At 40.0% G+C, this 18,681-nt stretch overlaps 1 protein-coding gene across 2 annotated transcripts in view; it reads left to right on the forward strand.

Annotated features, from left to right (window-relative positions):
• syt1a (synaptotagmin Ia) overlaps positions 1-18,681 on the forward strand; it is a 152,874-nt gene that overhangs the window by 39,966 nt on the left and 94,227 nt on the right. For both annotated transcript variants that reach the window (XM_070853811.1, XM_070853812.1), the window contains exon 2: positions 1,191-1,244. The gene's annotated coding sequence lies outside the window, so the exon portion shown is untranslated. The remainder of the gene's footprint in view (positions 1-1,190; positions 1,245-18,681) is intronic.

The raw sequence follows: 18,681 nt of genomic DNA on the forward strand, positions 1-18,681 counted from the left end.
TGCAGTTAGGCATAGTACATAGTGAGTATGTATGGAGAGTTATAAATGGTTGTGATGACATTCTTCTGATTCACATTCGCCCATTAAATTGGCCCAACAAACTGTGTGTTGTTCATGCTTTAGTGCTATATGGCGTGCCATCTGTTGCCAATTATTGTAAGACTTATTAACATTTTGAAGTAGAGGACTGAGGCTCGATCTAAGTCAGCCTTTAATTATAAAAACTGGTTGAAACTCAAACTAACTGATTAAAAGCTTCATAATTTTTTCTTCTAATTTCACACCAACTGCACTTCTGTGATCCTGTAGCCCAAAAGGGGAATTGTAAGTATTGTTTCCATATGTGGCAGAATTGATTTTGGGAAGTGAAATACCGCATAATGAAAGAAGGAGCGACACTTACAAGTGTCCCATCCGTGTATTGTGGATGAGATTATTGGATCGTATTTTAATTCTTGATTGATGGGATCACCTCGGCTCGAAAATGATCTTTTTTCCCCCATCTCACTTAATCAAGTCAAATCACAAGCTTTGCCGTGCATAATTGTCATATATTGTTAATATTTCTAAATTTACATTATGTTCTAGTCAAAGACACCTGTTATAACGGCCATCGATAACATCAATGAGGTGTGAAAAGAGATTTCAGCCTGAGGACATGAGGCTTTGCCTGAGATAAAGGCCGTTAATTTACTGTATTAGTATAGACACGATTAAAAGGGTGAAAAAGGGTTTTGTCAGTCCAACAAAAAAGGAGGAACTTCATGGTGAATTGTTTAATTATAGTAAATGTCCTATTATCAGCTCTCATACCACCTCTCTGGAGTATCAGCCTACTTCTTTTCACTTAATAGTGGACATTGGGAACGTTATTGTTACTGAACTGTATTAATTAATGGCTACTAGTTAACCACAGTAAAAGTCCTGCCTTCAGGCACGAGTCATTGTTATTTAACTCCACTGGACATCTTTGTTAAAGAACCTACAGTGACCCACTAATTTCATTTTCCAGGAAGCCTTTTTCATATGTCTTCATGGACTCATTTGACACCTTTCATTACATTCTACCAAGCACTGTGGCTCCAATATACTGGTTGAATCACTTGTGTGTTATATGATGTTGTCTTTACTCTACAAGGCAGGTGTTTTTTATGCTTTTGGACACTGACACCATAATATTTCTTTTTCAGTGAACTGCCATTTGGAAAGGAAGACTGGAAGAAATCCCTCTAACTGAAGATATTGTAAGTGTCTGGCCAATAGCCTTTCTATTGAATCTATCACATGACCTGTGTGTGTAATGGACAGTGTAATGGACAGTATAATGTTAGCCATTTACAGCTTGCTATACAATCCCAAGTTCCAATTTTCCCCCAATTGTGTAATTTTCAAAAGTGGCCTAATTACATTTACTGAAAAGGACATATTACCGTGCTGTTATAGTCTGACGCATACACACAATATCAATCAAATCACTAAATCCAACAGGGAGTCAGGATGCTTGATGGCCTCTGGTCTCATTTGAGATGCAGACATTGTCCTGTTGCTTCCTTTAATGAGATCTGGAGGCGTGCAATCTAATATTCACCACTGAGGCTCCAACATGGCCCCTGAGCCTGTAGCCCAGAAGGCTGCGTGCTAATTCAATGGAGTGAAGTCAGCTGTGATCAGAAGGACTGGAGTGGCCGTTCAGCCAGGATGCAGTAGCCTTTTCTCTAGATGACGTAGCAATAGTCCACATTTGTGTTTATCCTCTATTTGGAGCATATGCTGGAGTTTTGGAGAACTGCTTTGGGGCTGAAATAATCTTAAAAGCCAACAAAGGTTTGGCAACAAAGGACCATAAAGTCTGCATATAAATAACAAATACAAATGTTGCTGAAGGAACATTTTCACACTGTTGCTTGTGTACCTGTGTTCTTATTTTCCCAAGGCTACAGTACACAAGTACTGTGAGACAGAGAAGCTTGACATTATCCTCAAAAGTACATATACATTTCAAACAGAGATGTCAGACTCTTGTAGTTAAAATTCTGAAGACTTCAAAGGTTTAGTCAGAATAAATCTTTCTCACAAAACTTTATATTTTACCAAGATACACTTCAGATTAATACTACAGTCATTTTCCCATTTCTTTTGTCAAACAAGTCTTGCAGTCAGTAACTTCTGTAACAAATATAACTTTTGAAGATGAAGATTTTGTTTCCACTGTCATAAATAGACACGACTGTTGCATATTGTTTGATGAAGCTCGGATAATTAGTTTTCAGATAACTGTAAAATGGCAGTGGGGTTGGTGTGGATAAAATTGCACTGTTGGAGGTTTAGGCTAACTTGCAGAATGAGTATTTTTACCTAATTTGAGGTGCAGAAGTTCTTCATAATTGTTTGCTGTCTTACACTGGACTTCAGTTAAGTATGACTGCAGAATCCTGGGACTCAACAGGAGGCACACCTGGTTGCTGGTCACATAAATGTGGGGTTCAGCTTGAAGAATTAACCTTGGTGTTTATCCGGGATAATGTGAGAGTCCCATCCATGAAGCATAAAAAAGGACGACTACTGTCTGTGGTAGTCATATGCTGAACATATGAGGATTGATTAGCACCAATTAATACTCCAGCTGTTAAGTTTCATGATAATTCTTTTATTTCTTTTTATACAGGGTAGTTGGAAGGCTTTTCTTGGTTCTTGGTTGGAGGCGTAGATTCACAGAATCACAGAGTCTCTGGGTGAGGTCTTGCAAAAGCTGCCTCTTGGGACCCCGTAGCACTGCTGGGGGCACTTAATTCTCCTGGGTAACAACAGACAAGTCCAAATGGGGAGTTTTTGGGATGAAGGACCTTCCTAATCTGAGTGTTGCGTTGTTGTCAAATTTCTCTTCCTGGTCCTGTCATGTTATACCAGCTGCCACAGACCTGCATAAATGGTGGAAGATAAAAGATGATTGACTGCACTTCAGTCTAATATTTCTTCAGTGTTGCCATCTTTTTCAAGAAAAGTAGCTACTGACTGCTCAAGGAGTTGCTAGAGGTCACAAGATAATGCCATGTGGCAATATGCATATATATAAAATGTGCATTAACAGTACAGGCACTGGCAGAATAACTCAATAACTGCCTCACAGAAAAGTCTAAAGCCTAAATGGTCTCAAGTCAGTAATCTGGCAACAGTGATTAAAGTGCCTTATTGGTTCCACCTATTACTTTAGAGATTATTTCTGCCTTCAGAGCAGCACAGCCTCTTGATTCCAAGCCACTTCCTATGGAATAGTGTGATTTCAGCTACAAATGAGTGTATCCCAAAGACCTATACCTTCACATATGTGGATTGATTATCACCAATTAATACATCAGCCCTTAAGTTGCATGATAGGTCTGTGGTAACTTATTATACGGGGTAGTTGGAGAGGTTTTGCTGAGTTCCTGGTTCGAGGCGTAGATTTACAGAAGTTACTAATTAGCACTGTCTCATTTGATGAAGTGGAGCACCCACTCCTTTCGAGATGATGAAGCTCCCTGCGTCCATCCCAGCTGTCACCAGTGATTGATGCACTGTGCACTTCCCACCTTCACTTGCCAGTGTTCACTGCTGTTTATGTCTCATACCTGATCTCACATCCAGAGATGTCTCAGCCTCCTCCCATTAGCCGGCATATTAATCACCCTTCATGCCATATGATTGGGTTAAAATCCCAGTCTACCACGGTTCCACATTTTGCCTGAGGGGAAGCCATTGCCTGGAGCCTTTATTCCTCCTTTAAACTTGCTTCATGTTCAGTCACCACTGATAATCCCCAGAAAGACTACTGTACCACTAATCCCCTGGGTTCCCTATGGTCCACAATAAAAAGAATAAATGCTTTGACGAAATTATCCATATGTGATAAAAGACAAGCCTTAAGTGCTTCCAGCATCACAATTTTGTTGTTTTGCAGAACTGATTTATTTTTCCATCACTTACAGTAAACATAATTATAGGTAAATTGTTAAAATACTGATGCTCCATTTAGTAATTAGCTAGTGTTTTGGCAGCGGTTTTTGTTAGTGTCTGCTAATTTACAAGTGTTTTATAGAGTTTGGAAATGTCCAAAGGTTACAGAGCATTGTGTAGATTGCAGAGAAAAGTTAGTTGTGAAATTCACTTTACCTTTAAAAACTAATAAGTTGTAACTGCAGAGTGCACCTACTTTTATTTAAATGAGATCCGTTTAGAAAAACAGCAAAAACACTTTGTAGGTGCAAATTGCTAGTTTTGGTTTGGCTTTAGTTGCTATGTTTGTAATATGTAATATGTTGAGAATGTTTTCTCTCGACTCTAATATTATCCTCACAGCTCATACTCACAGGGAAGGGTGAGTCTGCTGGTGAATGTCAGCTCATGGGGACTGACAACCGTCTCATTCAATTCATAAGCTCTTACTTAGCCAGGTCTCCCTGTGAGAGTGTGAGCAGGCTTAGTGCTGCAAAGTAATTTAGTGCAAAGCAGAAATAAAGTAAAGCATACATTATATTCAAGAGAGGTAAAATAGTATGGATATTTTTTTTTATCTGTGAGCTTGGTTTGTGTGGGTACTGGCTTCACCAAACAGTGAGATGTGTCAAAGTCTAAATTAAATAGAATTTATTTTTCATTGAACAGATTTTCTGGGGACGTGATGGAGTGACTGATAACTGACAAGACGCTATTATGCAGTCTGTGTGATAAAGTAGAACTCTAATTAACTACACAGTTTAGAAATATCAGTCATCCGGAATACTTCTCCGATATGAGTTTGAAAAGATTTGGCTGCTGAAGAGAAAATCAGTTTTTTTTTTTAAGCCTCGCTAGAAGATTGGCTAAAGGGATGCTAATGTCTGTCGGTCAGCTCACCACTTTGATCTGGATGGAGATATCTCAACAGCTATTGGATAGATTGCCATACAGTTTTGTTCAGACATTCACGGTTCTCAGAAAATGAATCGCAACTATTAGATGGGTTGCGATGACTATTGATACAAATATTCATGTCTTGTAATATTTTTGGTGATCCCATAAGTGTTTGTCTTGCACCATCTTGCGTCACATTTTTGCTTTGTTCAATACTTTGGTTCATGGCTAAATGTGTTAAAAGCTAATGACATACTCTGTGTTAAGTGCCACTTAGGAAATGTTAGCATGCTAACACACTAAATTATGATGAACATGGTAAACATTATACCTGACATTTAGCATGTAGCTCAAAGAACCGCTGAGCTTTAGTGCTGCCTCAAAGAGCCACCAACACGGCTGTAGAATCTTAATATTGTTATTATTGCACATTGAGATAATAGCCATGAGTACACCATTGTGAACTTAATTACTTTAATGAATTATGATGGATAATTTCAAGTGGCAATCCTTAGCATTTATTTAACAGATGCACACAGTGGATGTGGATAAAGGTGATGCTAATCTCAGTTTGGTTTAACCTTATTTTACCTAACCTCTATAAATCATCACCAGCATAAAACGATACCCTCCTTCTCTACTGTCACGGCTTGATATTCAGCCATGTTAACTTTTCAGACAGGACAGACAGCACTCCCTGTTCCCGATCGATCTGGGCCGGCTATTCGATAACAGTGGGGTGACACCAAGAAGACAGAGTTTGATGTAGTTCTTTAATTGATGTGTTATAATCCACATTATGACGTCAATACATAATGCATTTTTAATGGAGAAAGGGGAGATAAGATTCCATTCTAGACGGGTTTATAGATAGACAAGTACATTTGTTAAATAGTAGCTAAGCACATTCATGGTTTCCCTATGGGATTACGGACTATTTGTAACTTGGGCTCTCACTGTTGGTTTTATTTGCAAATAAAGTGGAATCTAATCTGACAGAACTTTCGCTTGTTCCCCCGTTGGATCTATTTCTAACTGCAGCCACACGTTCCACAATTTGATGAGCACAATGTTATTGTAATGAATATAAAAACAAATGGAGCAACAGAATTGAAACCCAAGTTGTAATAAACCATTGCTTTTCTTTAAAGAAGACCCTCATGGATTTCAAAGCTTCCAGGATCCAGTGTCCCAAAATGGATTGTCAGCCTGAACCTTTATCAGCACCCGGCAAACACACTTGTGGTTGTTTGCTATGGAGCAGTGCAGTGCTACTTGAATGCATTTGAAATGCAGCACTAGATATATACAGCAGTATTTCCTGGTGTGTGCTTGAGGCAGCCAAGCAGTGTTTAGTAACCATCAGATGGGATGGCTTGTCTTTGTCTGTGCTGTTCTATGATCCTTACGTAGTGAGAGAAAAAAAGTCCCCTATGGGTAAGCTTAAGAGAAGACAACACATGGGGGAAGATGGCCTGGCATGTTCAAAATGGCCACAGGGAGGCCATTTCTCACAATGGTCCAATTCCCCTGGCTCCTTGGTGTCGATCTGTCCTTCGTGAGCCAAAGCGTCTGAGACACATTGCGGTCACCATGGGCTGCAGGAGATATGACAAATACAAAAGACAGACCCTGTTTGCTTCTCTCCTCGGAGAGAAGAACGTGTGGCTCAGCGATATTGTATGAGCTTCATTGTGGAAGGTTTCTTTGGAGGGCTGTCAAAATTATTAGTTAGGTTTTAAACAATTACCATACATTTTGATAGTTAAAAAAATGACTGAACTCTGATAAAACTGGATGCATTTCAAATATTTAGTGTATTTGCAGTGCAGGAAGTCTTGCTTTGATAATGGGTAGCGGTGAAACAGGTAATTGCCTAATCAATCTATTCATTCAATAAATTCATTTAAAAGTAATTCAAATGTCAGCTCATTTAGATTAAAACCAGAATTTGCCTTATATGAAGGTAAACACACACACAAAACCTTTGGCCAACATGTGTATTTCAAGGCTTGAAACGAGACATGATTAATGAGATGTATCTCATTCTACCACACACAGCCGTGGTTGCTTCTTCCGACTCAGGTCCAGCTTCCTCAACCTGAAACAGATTTTTGTCTGTTGTTACAGCAGCACGTCATCACACCAGACGTACCAATGTGCCCACGTAGCCCCAGAGCCTCATTTATAACTCACGTAATCTCACTATGGAGATCATTCATCGTCAAAGATACACCTCACAACATTCCATCGACTAAGGGAGGAGTGCGTCCGTGCAAGGAAATGTGTGTTTTTGGAAATGTAATGTCTCAAAAAAGCCAATCAGAACACAGATTGTGTTTTGGCCCCCCAACGTGCAGAGACATGCACTGGTCGCTCTGAGACAGACTTCAGACTTTTGAATCAGTCAATTTTCTGTTCATGTCCAGGCAGGAATAGAAAAGCAACAGTGTAGAAGAGCACCGACAACTCCTGGTGTGTGTTAAATTAAAAGCAAGTTTTCTTGCGCCTTGGGTTTGTCTCCTGACTGATAGCTTCATGGCTGCAGTATACTCTGCAGGGACCAAACTAGATACACGCCAAGGGTGGCTGACTGACTCACAGTTAAATATTGTTAAATATTATTAGTATTATTATTATACTATCTGCATTCCAGGATACTACTTAATCACAATGAAAACACAAATAGTCCTCATTCTATCCACCAAAGAGGTTAGATTTTTGTTTGTTAGCATCTCAGAAACATGTGCTCACACTTGATTTTAGTGGCAAATGATTTTAGTGGAAAGTCAGGCAATGAGCCAAGGAGCAAGTGAGTACTGTTTTTGATGTGGATTCAAGAATTTTTCCTTTGAAGGATTTTCAACATTTCGAGATAAGGCCTTTTTTAAAAAATTTTAAAAACACTTTCGGTGTTTTCTACTTATCTAAGGAAAAGAACCTGGTGCATGTACCCATGATTGTCACTGTGTGAGGTTTAATAATAATCTGGATCTCAATGAAAGTGATTCTTACACTTTCAGGCATTTTTGAACAGTAACTAACAGTCTGTGCAATCTTGGTGGAAGTATACACTATGTGTGTGACTTCTTATTTTCAGTAAAAATGTAGGGTTATGGTTACAGCAATATCAAAGCTTACCTGTGATCATGTTTTCACAAAATATGTCTCGCCATTCATCTTACGTAATGTGGAAAGCATTACAGAATGACAAAATATCAAATAGTTATTAAGAATCACCACACTGGAGTTTGGCTTTTCTGGTGGAAGTTGGCAATATATCCTCTTCTTGTAAATTAAATCAGGAGGGCGCTGTAAATAGTGTAAATAATTTCATGACCTTGCTGGGGGACAGTGGCAAGGTGGTTATGAAAAATGACAAAATAATCCAAACCATGTATAGAAAACAACCCCAAAATGCAGGCGTTTATGGGTGTAAGGATGCATTTGTTGTTGTGTGTTGAGTTCTGTGTTTCAAAGCAACCCCAACAGTAAAATGAAGCCACAAGGACTAGTGCTCATATTCAGCTATTTCTTCATGTTTTCCTAACTGGCATTATTGAAGTAATGATGAAAGTCTGTCCAACTAAAAGATAATTTAACCTATTTTTTACATATTTTGGGTTCAATTTGACGAGTGGGTACAATCGCGCAATCGTCCAGATTGCCTCCGCCGGCAGCCGAACGGGTGGCAAACATACTGTAATGGCTGCAGTGTAATCCTTTGTGGCCATTGCGCCTGATCAAAGTGCACCCAATAAAAATACCAGAGCTATCCTTCAACAAGCAACAAAACAAGATTTGCTTGAAATGAACCAAACATAACCAACAAGTGACTGCAATGCAAAAATACTGAACATAACTGTCAGTATAGCATCATTACTTGGTGACTGAGAGCCGGAAAATTGGAGAGAGAAAAAAAAAAGAGCCACAGTTCCGACCATCTCTGCCGATTGCTGGCAGGAAGAGGCAAATCGTCTCATGTAGCAAAGGTGGCAGAAATGATGGTAGGCATCATATTAACAGGATCAAAGCATTGATGCATTCTAATCTGTCCCTCGACTATGTGAAATATCTGGGGCAGGCAAGCTTCTCAAACTGCTCTTAGATCAGCTTCTGGTGACTGATCACGATGCTGGAGCCCAAGGCACTTTCAAACTGAGTCAGTGTCAGCACAAAGCAACATTTGTTTTGTGTAACACCACAGGGAGGCTAAAAAATCTGAGTTTGGGAAAAATGTAATGCTGTTTGAGTGGGCGGATTTGGTTGTGTGTAGGTGTAAGGTAAAACTGTGGGTCTAATCCCTGTTTCCACTCCTAAGGGAGTGTGGGTGGTGTGTTTTTTCCTCTAGGGGGATTAAGCTATGGCTTCGTAAATATTCAAAGTCTAGAGGAGGGCCACTCTTGCTGCCTTAAGAACAAACAGACCTGGCACATTCAGAACAGATGAGCACATATAACCGTATTAAACATTATCTGGTGTCCACATTGTTCTTTTTCTTCTCCCTTGAGGTATAATCTCTGTTTTAAATATAATAATTTACCATCTTCCTCACCTTTAGTTAACATGTCTATTTAAACATAGTTTAAAATAGGAGCTTAACTCTGTGTTTTCTCCTAATACAAGAGAAGCAGTCCAAAGACAAAAGGATATTGTTTTTCTAAGTGTCTAACTTTCAGTGGTTTTAATGATCACCTCATCTGTTTTCATCCCCTCCACATATCCATTCTTTCGGTGTCACTTTGAAATTCAGGTATCTGTGCTTTCCCTCCAGTCTTTCTGTGCCACTGAAGTGCATCCAAAGTTTAAGCAAAGCAGCCGCTTGGTCCTCTCGCTTCCTGCCCGTGGGCTGCTTTGAACCGGACCGCTAATGGATTGATAGGCTGACTCTGGACCAATTTAGTTGCCTCTCATCGTCACAGCAGCCCATGGCCATCTCTCTTCCTCAGTGCCACAATGACACACACTGAGGCTAACGTAATTGCACTGAATTGTGTGTTTAGCAAACTTAATCTGGCAGGGAAATATTTGAACAGAGCGCAGGGGTGAACTCAATCACACTGATGATGCCTGTTCAGCTTGTGACTTTGCATATGAGAGCTTATTGCCAAAGTCCCTCAGATGGATTAGTAAGACTAGTGAAAATAATTATCAGCAGCATGTTAGTGTCACACATGGATTTGCTGTTTTGGCTCTTATTTCCTTTTTTTCGCTCTTCCTTTTTGCTTTTTCACTTTTCTTTTTGCTCTTCATGGCTTAACGTTGTACACGATACACTCTGTACTTTGTAGCTCACATCTTATAAAAGCGACATGGGCTCCTTTGGAGATCTGCTGCTTTTCTTACAGATGGGTAATTACTTTGGTATTTGGCTGGATGGGTTAATGGTTTTGGCTGTTGTTGCCTCTCTTTCTAAGTTGGTGGTTCCCACTGAGTTTGGCTTGTGACCACTTAAAACAAAGCTTAGTCTACTAGGTTGCTTATTTGCATAGTAGTTGCCTTTTAGTACTGCCTAGTACTTTAGTACTAGCATAGTACTGCCTTTTAAGTGCAAGAACACAAGTGATTATCATAAAAGATGAATGTGTATAATACGGTATAGCTGCGTTTCCACCTAATGTATCTGGAACTTTTAATCCCAGGAATCTTTTTTCAAAGAACCAAAAAGTTCCTTCAACCTGTGGTTGTCTGTGTTTCCACCACAGTCTAACGATTTGTGCAGATGAGACAAATTAATCAGCTGACATATGAAGAGAGGAGAGAACAAAGCAGTGAATTGGAAATGAAATGTTGATTTCTGATTGTTGGTTAGATTGTAAAGCATAAACAAACACATCGCCCTGCAAAGTAATCAGAAGAAATAAGAAAATAAGAAAGAATAGACAGAGGGCAGCAGATACAGATACTGCTACACACTTCATAAGTGACAACTGAGAGTTTTTGTTCAAGTCTATACATTGCTTTTTAGGATTCTACTGATTCTGACTTGAAAATGATGGCTAAAATAAAGTACTGTGAGTACTTGAATAATCAGATATGTTCAACACTGCAAGCACCACCCCGAACTTGCAAAAACACTGCCCAGCAAGCAGGGACTTTTTGGCAGGTAAAATAATGTCATAAACTTAATTTAGACGTTAGTCCCTACAGTGGAAACGCACCAAGTTCCTCCAAAAGGTGCTGGTTGCCGAGGAAAGTTCATGCAATGGACACACGGCTTAAGTTCCGCAAGAAACGCTTTAATGACTGGAAACTACTCCAACACCATCAAGCAAGACTGATTGAACTGATGAACTTGTAACCATTAAAAAGGAAATGTATGTTTTTCATTTCACATTAAATGCGGTGGCCTCAGACACAGTCGCATCCCTGTGCTGAGCCCTAGAAAGGAAAAGGGATTTCTCCGCCTAGCTGATGGCAGCCTGAGCCAAAACACCCAGATGCTTGTTTAATACTGTGCTGGCTCACACTCAGCTGTAAATTGAACATGTGAGTATAATTCTGGGTGTCTGTTTGTCGTGTTCAAACACCGGTGAACCTTCTGCCTGTGTGGCGTCACCAGCACTCCCCTACTTCAGAGAGGATTTTTAATTTCTCCTTGCTGTGCCTGATGTGATGTACCCATAGAGGACGAGGCAGATTAAGTGTTTTTATGTTGTGTTGCTTTGTCCTCCATGTAGTGCCTGTTGGGACTGTGTTACAAATTCTCTTTAGTTAATGTGTAACTTCGCCATTAGCACTGCGTCAAAGTAGGTTTGCTGTTGAGTTGCTAGGTAACAAAATGCCTCCTGTGCTGTTATTTCTGAAAACTACGTCAGGTTTTTCACTCCTCCAAGAATAAATGCGGTGCTCACAAGCTGCTTTGTTAGATGGATAAGCTGAGGAATCTTGCCAAAGCTAAAATATCATCATATCTAATTTATTAAGGAAAGTGGAGGAACTTTTATTAAACCCATACCGAAGAATCTGTCTAGAAACAGAAATCTACCGTAGCACAAAATGGAAATTAAGTTCTACAGAAAGATAAGACCACGTTCAACCACGAAAACGGTGGAAAATTAGGAACGCATTTCACTCTCTTCAGCCTCCTGTGAATATAATCAGAGCCTGGAAGGTGGCAGTTCTTGAAAAAAATGCATTAGTGCGAGAACAAAATGACACATGCACTGTAATTGTTGAGCAGACAGGTTCAAAATGATGTGAATGGCACATGTGATGTGAACATTTTAGGAGTCCAAACAAAATCAAGAATGCTTTTACCTACAGAGCATAAAAGCAGCAATTACTCCTAGTAGACTAACTGTCACAGCAGGGGTCAACTTGACACCGCGGTCGTCCCCTTTCAGGATGGCCCTTTCTGTAGACTTTCTAATTTTTCCCCTCCTAACTAATTGTATCTTTTTTTTTTTTTAAATGAAGAAAACGACAGCATTTACAGATTTATTTATTTATTATTTTGTGCATTTTGGAAGCACACCTCGTTCTCTTGCACTTAGAGATGAAAAAGCGGCAGGCGCCTTTCCAGGGTGTCTACTCTTGGTAATAGCAGTGGATGCAGCAGGAGCAAATGAAAGCCCAGTTGGACTCTAGGCGGCAAGAGAGAGGAGCTGGAGTCAATGGAACCCTTTGCCCCTAGAGTCAAGCTTTTTACAGGCTGAGACCAGCTTTGATCATCTGCTGGAAAGCCCAAGCTGGAGAGGTGCATTAAAGGCACTGCTGTGACAATCTTTGTAGGCTTCATTTTGTGCCCTTGTGTATTGCTTTTATTAAAAAAAATATATGCAAGGGATGAATACATGGATAGAGTCCAAAGGCAACAGAAAGGCATCTTTCTAACTTTTGGAGGATACACTTTCCATTCTATGCACTTTCCAATGAAATAAGAGCTTTATGATATTCAAGAGATGAAACTCTCATGACCTTTAGTTCTTGAATTGAAATACTGGCAGTCTTATTGCAAACAAGAAGGCAATACAGGTACTTCAAATATAAAAATGTAACAACAAGCAAAAGAATGGTTAAAAAACCTATACTGCAGTGGCTAAATCATTAAAAGCCAACATGTTTAGGCCACTGAGGGTCTTTGTCAGGGCCTCACCTATATAGTAGCAACAGCCAACGGGAGGCAAGCACATGACCAAGATAATAACATGACAGGCGAAACGGATTGATAATAATGGAAAAATAGAATAAAATAGCATGAGATGAGATTATACGGAAAAATGCACATTTACATCATAAATGGGAGATAAATATAGGTTTTACAGAGGCAGAGAGAAAGATTAGATAAAACGTGACGTATAATGATTTGTTACATTTTTATTTTTGCCTAGATTATCATCTTGTTTGTAGCACCCGGCACCTTCTTGATCTACAAAAAGTAATCTTTTTACCACTGTCAGTCTTATTACTGACAGGGATCATTTAACAAGAAAATTCTCACAGGAGTTTAGATTATTCAGTAAATGCAGCATACATACACACACTCTGGGCTGTTAATAACTTCCCCTCTCATGATACATTTTAAATACTGACACACAGAAAACGAAAGATGCTTTTATGACTGTGTGTGTGCTTTTTTTTTTTTTTTTTTTTTACTGTTGATGAATGTGGCAACGTGGATTACTACCCTGCATGTGTCTGAAAAGGAAGAAGAAAGGATACACAGCAGTTTCTATGCAGCAGCAAATGGATTTAACCACTTATGTTCTCTTAATGCTCCCAAAAAACGCTGCAAGTAGCTGGCATTACCCAGGTGCATCTGGCTCTTATGCTGCTGTCACCATGGAGACGACCCCCCCCTGGCCTAGTTTAGTTTGCTTGCCCTTCTTAGCACATAAACATGAATGCAGTTCGTACAGTGGCCCACAGAAAGCAGGCAGAGCTGTTCACACATTATGATCTATATTCTGCTGTGAAGGACTGAGTACACGATTTGCTCAGACATCATATACTCATAATGACATCTGATGCACTACGGGCCCTGTGGGGCAAACCCCCTCTACAAGGTTATTCAGACATTATGTACAGTGTAAATGAAGGTCAGTGGAGCTCTCTTTACGGAGCATCTTTCATGCAATTGCAAGGCTAGAAATTAAATTCCAAAATAAGATATTTTGAGAAGAATTGTGTATATCCTTCAAGAATGGCACTTAAAATCCTTATTTTATTTGTTTCTAACAGTTTGACATTTAAATTCCGTCAGCAAACGTTAACATTTTATTTTATTCTGTTTTCAGGTTAGTATATTTTTGATAAACATGGGGTTCGACTATGCCCGCTGTTTTGTTTACTTCTGTGAATTCCTTTGTTTCGTCCATAAGCACCACTACCTCAAATGGAGGAAAAACACATTTTCTACAGCACTCAATCACAAATATTCTGGGCTCCTGTTACTATCTCTGCATCCCATATTTCAGCCTCCTTGTTGTATTGCCCTACATAATATCAGCTTGATACTATAGGTTATAATTTTAAGTAAAGCATGTTTGTGTAAGGATAATAGTCAAGGGTTTCAAAGATGCTTTTGAGTGACATTCGCTTTGGAGAATTCGTAGGCAGGGATTTCAAAATTCGTACTATTATGGAACCACGATTAAAGTTTAAGAGCCATACAGATTTTCCTGGCCTGTAAATGACATGCTTTCACCTTCAGTATGTGCACTGCATACAACAAAATGCTGCTGAGGCAACACATGGCTTTTTATGGGTTGTTTGGAATTTTTATAGGTGCCTACCTTTAATCCTCTGATGTGGAATTCTGTGTTCTGAATATCCTGAGTGAAGTGGTAGAGGTCTTGTTTATCGTAGATCTGTACATCAACCTCGACCCTCTTTTTTATGATATATCCAGCTTCCCTACTCATACACTGGCCATTTAGGGTCCCTGGGCACTGTGTGATGCCTCGGGCGTGTGTATGAATAACAATCGTCTTACCCCGGGTAGATATAAGAGAATTGCCTCCAGTAGATAGATAAACCATTGTGGGAAATGACAGAGAATGAGATAGGAATCAGCCATCCTTAGTCAAGATGGAGCCCACTCTCAAATGGCGGTTTGCCAACCAAGCGCACAGCTATCTCTCTTGCTCTGCCAGTTGCACAGCAGACCAGACACATGTCGACATCCATCATGATCACATGTGACCTGAACTGGTCTAGTCCATGAACAATGTTTATATAGAGTGAGTAGTACAGATGTAGTGACATAGCAGTGAACATTGCTAGACCAGACATTGGCTTGTACATCAACATGTACATTACACATGGAAATATTCATTGGTTTGAGAAACAAATGATTGCATTGTGTTGTGCAATGCTGAATAACTGCAACAGTTAGACATAAACAGGCATAAACCTTTGACTTTATAGTGTGAGGGATAACAAATGTTGACAACCAGCAGGAAAAGCTGGTACATACTTGTTGTCTATTTGGAAGACACCATTAGCATAACAGTGCATGTGCCATTCATTCATCTTTCAATCCTTTCCCACATAATATAGGCTGTTGTTGTCATTATGGTATGCAGAGTTTGGTTAAAGCTACAACATAAACGTATTTAAAGTGAAGGAAATAGTGTTAATCATCCCCATGTTAAAGGATAAGTCTGATGATATTCCAAATTCTTTTATTGTCAATAAATTCCACAAACAGACCAAATCCGACAATAAATGTATGAATTTACAACATTAACTAGTATTTTCTGAGTAGCCAAAGTCTAATATTGCCTATTCCTCTGTGCCATAGAGCTCCAACATACGACAACATCCAACATACACCATTCTGCTGCTGTAACTACTAACTAGAGCACCACATATGTATGAACTCATGACTGAAAATACAGTTTCCACCTGAGTTTGAGTTACATACAGTAAAAAGTAACAGTGAGTGCAGAAGTCCACCAGAGGTCTTCTTTGGCTTGCCTGTACAGAGTTTAGCCCATTGTGGCAGATCGCTTTAGAACAGAACAAGAGGGAACATAATAAACAGAAATGGGATAACGGATGAGACAATAAAAAGAACAGACTGTTCATGAGAACTTACAATTCGCTGTCGCCCCACAGCGACATGAAAAGCTGCCGTTATTTGAGAATCTGGTTTACAAAAAGTTGAAGTTTTCTTTTGATCCCCTCAGATACCTGAGAGCTGCGTCTCATCTCCAAAGTTTCTCCCACGCACTGACACCGAGTCACCCCCAAAGTACCTTGACACAAAGAGTAAACAAGCCTGCCTCTGTTCATCAATGTAATCTTGTTTGCTCAGAGGGCAGTGTCTGTGCAGGACAGCACACTGCCACAGGGATAAAGGCCCACGCTGGAGATATTGTGATCCCTGTTTTCATGTCTTTAAAGGAGACGGGGTGTAGGGGCCTTGCTGTTGGGCATGTGTGCACACAAATCTGTGTGATGTCACCTACAGATGAAGGCTGACCCACAAAGCGCCATCACAGAAACCATGGATGGCACGAGTGCAACAGCAAAAAAAGTGCAAAGCATAGGAGGACTACAATTCAGGCTCTGACAGCTTTGTTGTTACAAAAATGCTGTTTATCTTGAAAACACTTAAACATGTGCACATATATGTAGTTTGCCTGTATTTCCCCACTGACTTATCTTTTTGTGAAAACTAACCTCTGACTGTTGTAATTTGAAATAACTGCCTCCACATGAGGGGAGTTTACCATTCAAAGTGATCTCTGGGGTTCATAATTACTCTCCCAGTGAGCAGCCATCAAAAGCAGAAGGCGAGGATTGCAATTGTGTCACAACACAATAACTCATCCACCAATACCACAGCTGCTACAGAGTCTGCATTTTACCAAGGTGCAGCACATCTCCGCCCAAGACTTGATTTAAACTCTTTGGTGCGAAGAACTGCAGGCGGGGTGTTGTGATGGTGCATGGGGAATAAGGAGCAAGTTTTTCTTGCAAAAATAGAACAGAAAAATGATAAAACACAAATCTCAGTCTCAAGTTACAGCTTTGCTCCGAGTCCTGTTTTTTTTTTTTTTATACATTTCTTATTCGTTCCAATGTTGGATGTCACTCTCAGCACCTAGTAACATTTATATTTCACTGTCCGTCAGTATTGTCAGCAAACTGAGTGTGGTGTGATACAAAAACTTATTACAGACAACAAAAACAAAACAAAACTTCTAGGTTACAGCAGTGGGTGAAAGAGTGCACATGGCAAATAGACAGGAAGAAGATCTCAAGAAATGAATAGAAATGGACTCACAGCATGCTGAGTCTTGAAATCAAACAAGTGTCAGACATCTTATTTCAAAGCATTGTATTTCTCACCACCTGCTAAATCCAGTTAGGTAATTCAATCTGAAAGAGTTTCTCTGGCTTTTTGCTACAATTCAAAGTTAAGAGAGTAGCAGCACAATAGTAGTTACATTAATGTGATACAAATGAGACTTCCTGTACTGTACACCAGCAGTGAAATTGACTCTTTAAATATCCTCACTGTTTGATCAGTGGAAGCATCTTAATTTGAGCAGATGGTAAACCCAGTGGAGACCAGTGTGCATAGAGATTTGCCTTATGTAGGTGGACTGCACAGTGTTGTGAGGCCTGCAGGGGAAACAGTTGCTAGGCACTTTGGTGGCATTCATTTCATAGTAAGAGACACATGGATGGTATGCCAAAGCACAAAGGATCCAGCATTACCTTCATCATTCATTCACAAATACAGGAGGCGTTCTCATTTTAAAGATGCTTTTGTATAGTTGGCCTCAGTGATTTCCAGGCTCGAAGGTTCTCTGTCTATCAATAAATAATTTCTCCTGTTAAGCATAATGTGCAATAATTTAGTGGAGCTTTTCAAGAGGGAGTAGGAGCCGTGGCTGTAGGAGGTTCAAGATATCAGTTTTTCACGTGGCTGATGCGTACATGCCTTCCAAGGCTGTTACTGCTGTTTGTAGCTATGCCGGCTGCATTGGTGGGGGCGGGTTTTTCAAGGTACCGGCAGCGAGACATGAAATATGATCCATGGAGTCCAGTTTGAGTAATAGATTGAAGTGTTTAAAACCTTACCAGATGCCGAAGCACTTTTTACGCTTTTACAGGAGTTTAAAACCCTCTCACAAAAGTCACAGTAACAGCTATTTTACCCTTTGCCGTGATGATCGTGAGGTGCAAAGTAGAAATATGGCATCACAAAGTAATCTACCAGGAGTGTGCGCTTGCATGTACAGTATTTGGTTGGTCAGAGCAGTGCCTTGCTAGATGATGTTGCATGATGGCAAAAGCTTAGCATGGTTCAACTTTTTTGATTGAAAACTCTGCACTATTAAACCAAGTCCTCTTGTGTTTGCAACTCTGCTGCAGCAACAGACTGGCTTCATTCAAATGAATGACAGAGCTGTGTTTTTTCACAGGGCAGAATTGGTTCTGAACGCAGCCTTAGTCTTGTTTGCCAATACAGTTTCTGTCCATCAACAACCACATATGTCTACTCTGAGGTTTAGCGTTACAGCCACCGCCATCAGACCACAGGCTGGTGCACGATGATACACGTAATACAAAGCACATTCTGGTGTTTTAAATCACACCGAGTTTAGTGTGCAAAGTGGTGCACATATTATTTTTGTGTCTCCACATCATTTATACATCTGGACCCAGCTGACATATCTGGGGCTTTGCTTTCTGCCTCACTGCCTGTCAGAGAGGAGAAACACTCTTTTGATTGGCAGGTTAAACTCTTCAAGGTCAGCTTGCTCTACAGCTCACCCTCTCAGTGTAGATTACTGTGGTAATATCTCTCCTGTCGAGTGTCTCCCACCCCCAACCCCCCCCTGACTGGTT

This window comes from Pempheris klunzingeri, chromosome 22 (genome assembly GCF_042242105.1).
Source record: "Pempheris klunzingeri isolate RE-2024b chromosome 22, fPemKlu1.hap1, whole genome shotgun sequence".
In the NCBI taxonomy this organism is placed as follows: Eukaryota; Metazoa; Chordata; class Actinopteri; order Acropomatiformes; family Pempheridae; genus Pempheris; species Pempheris klunzingeri.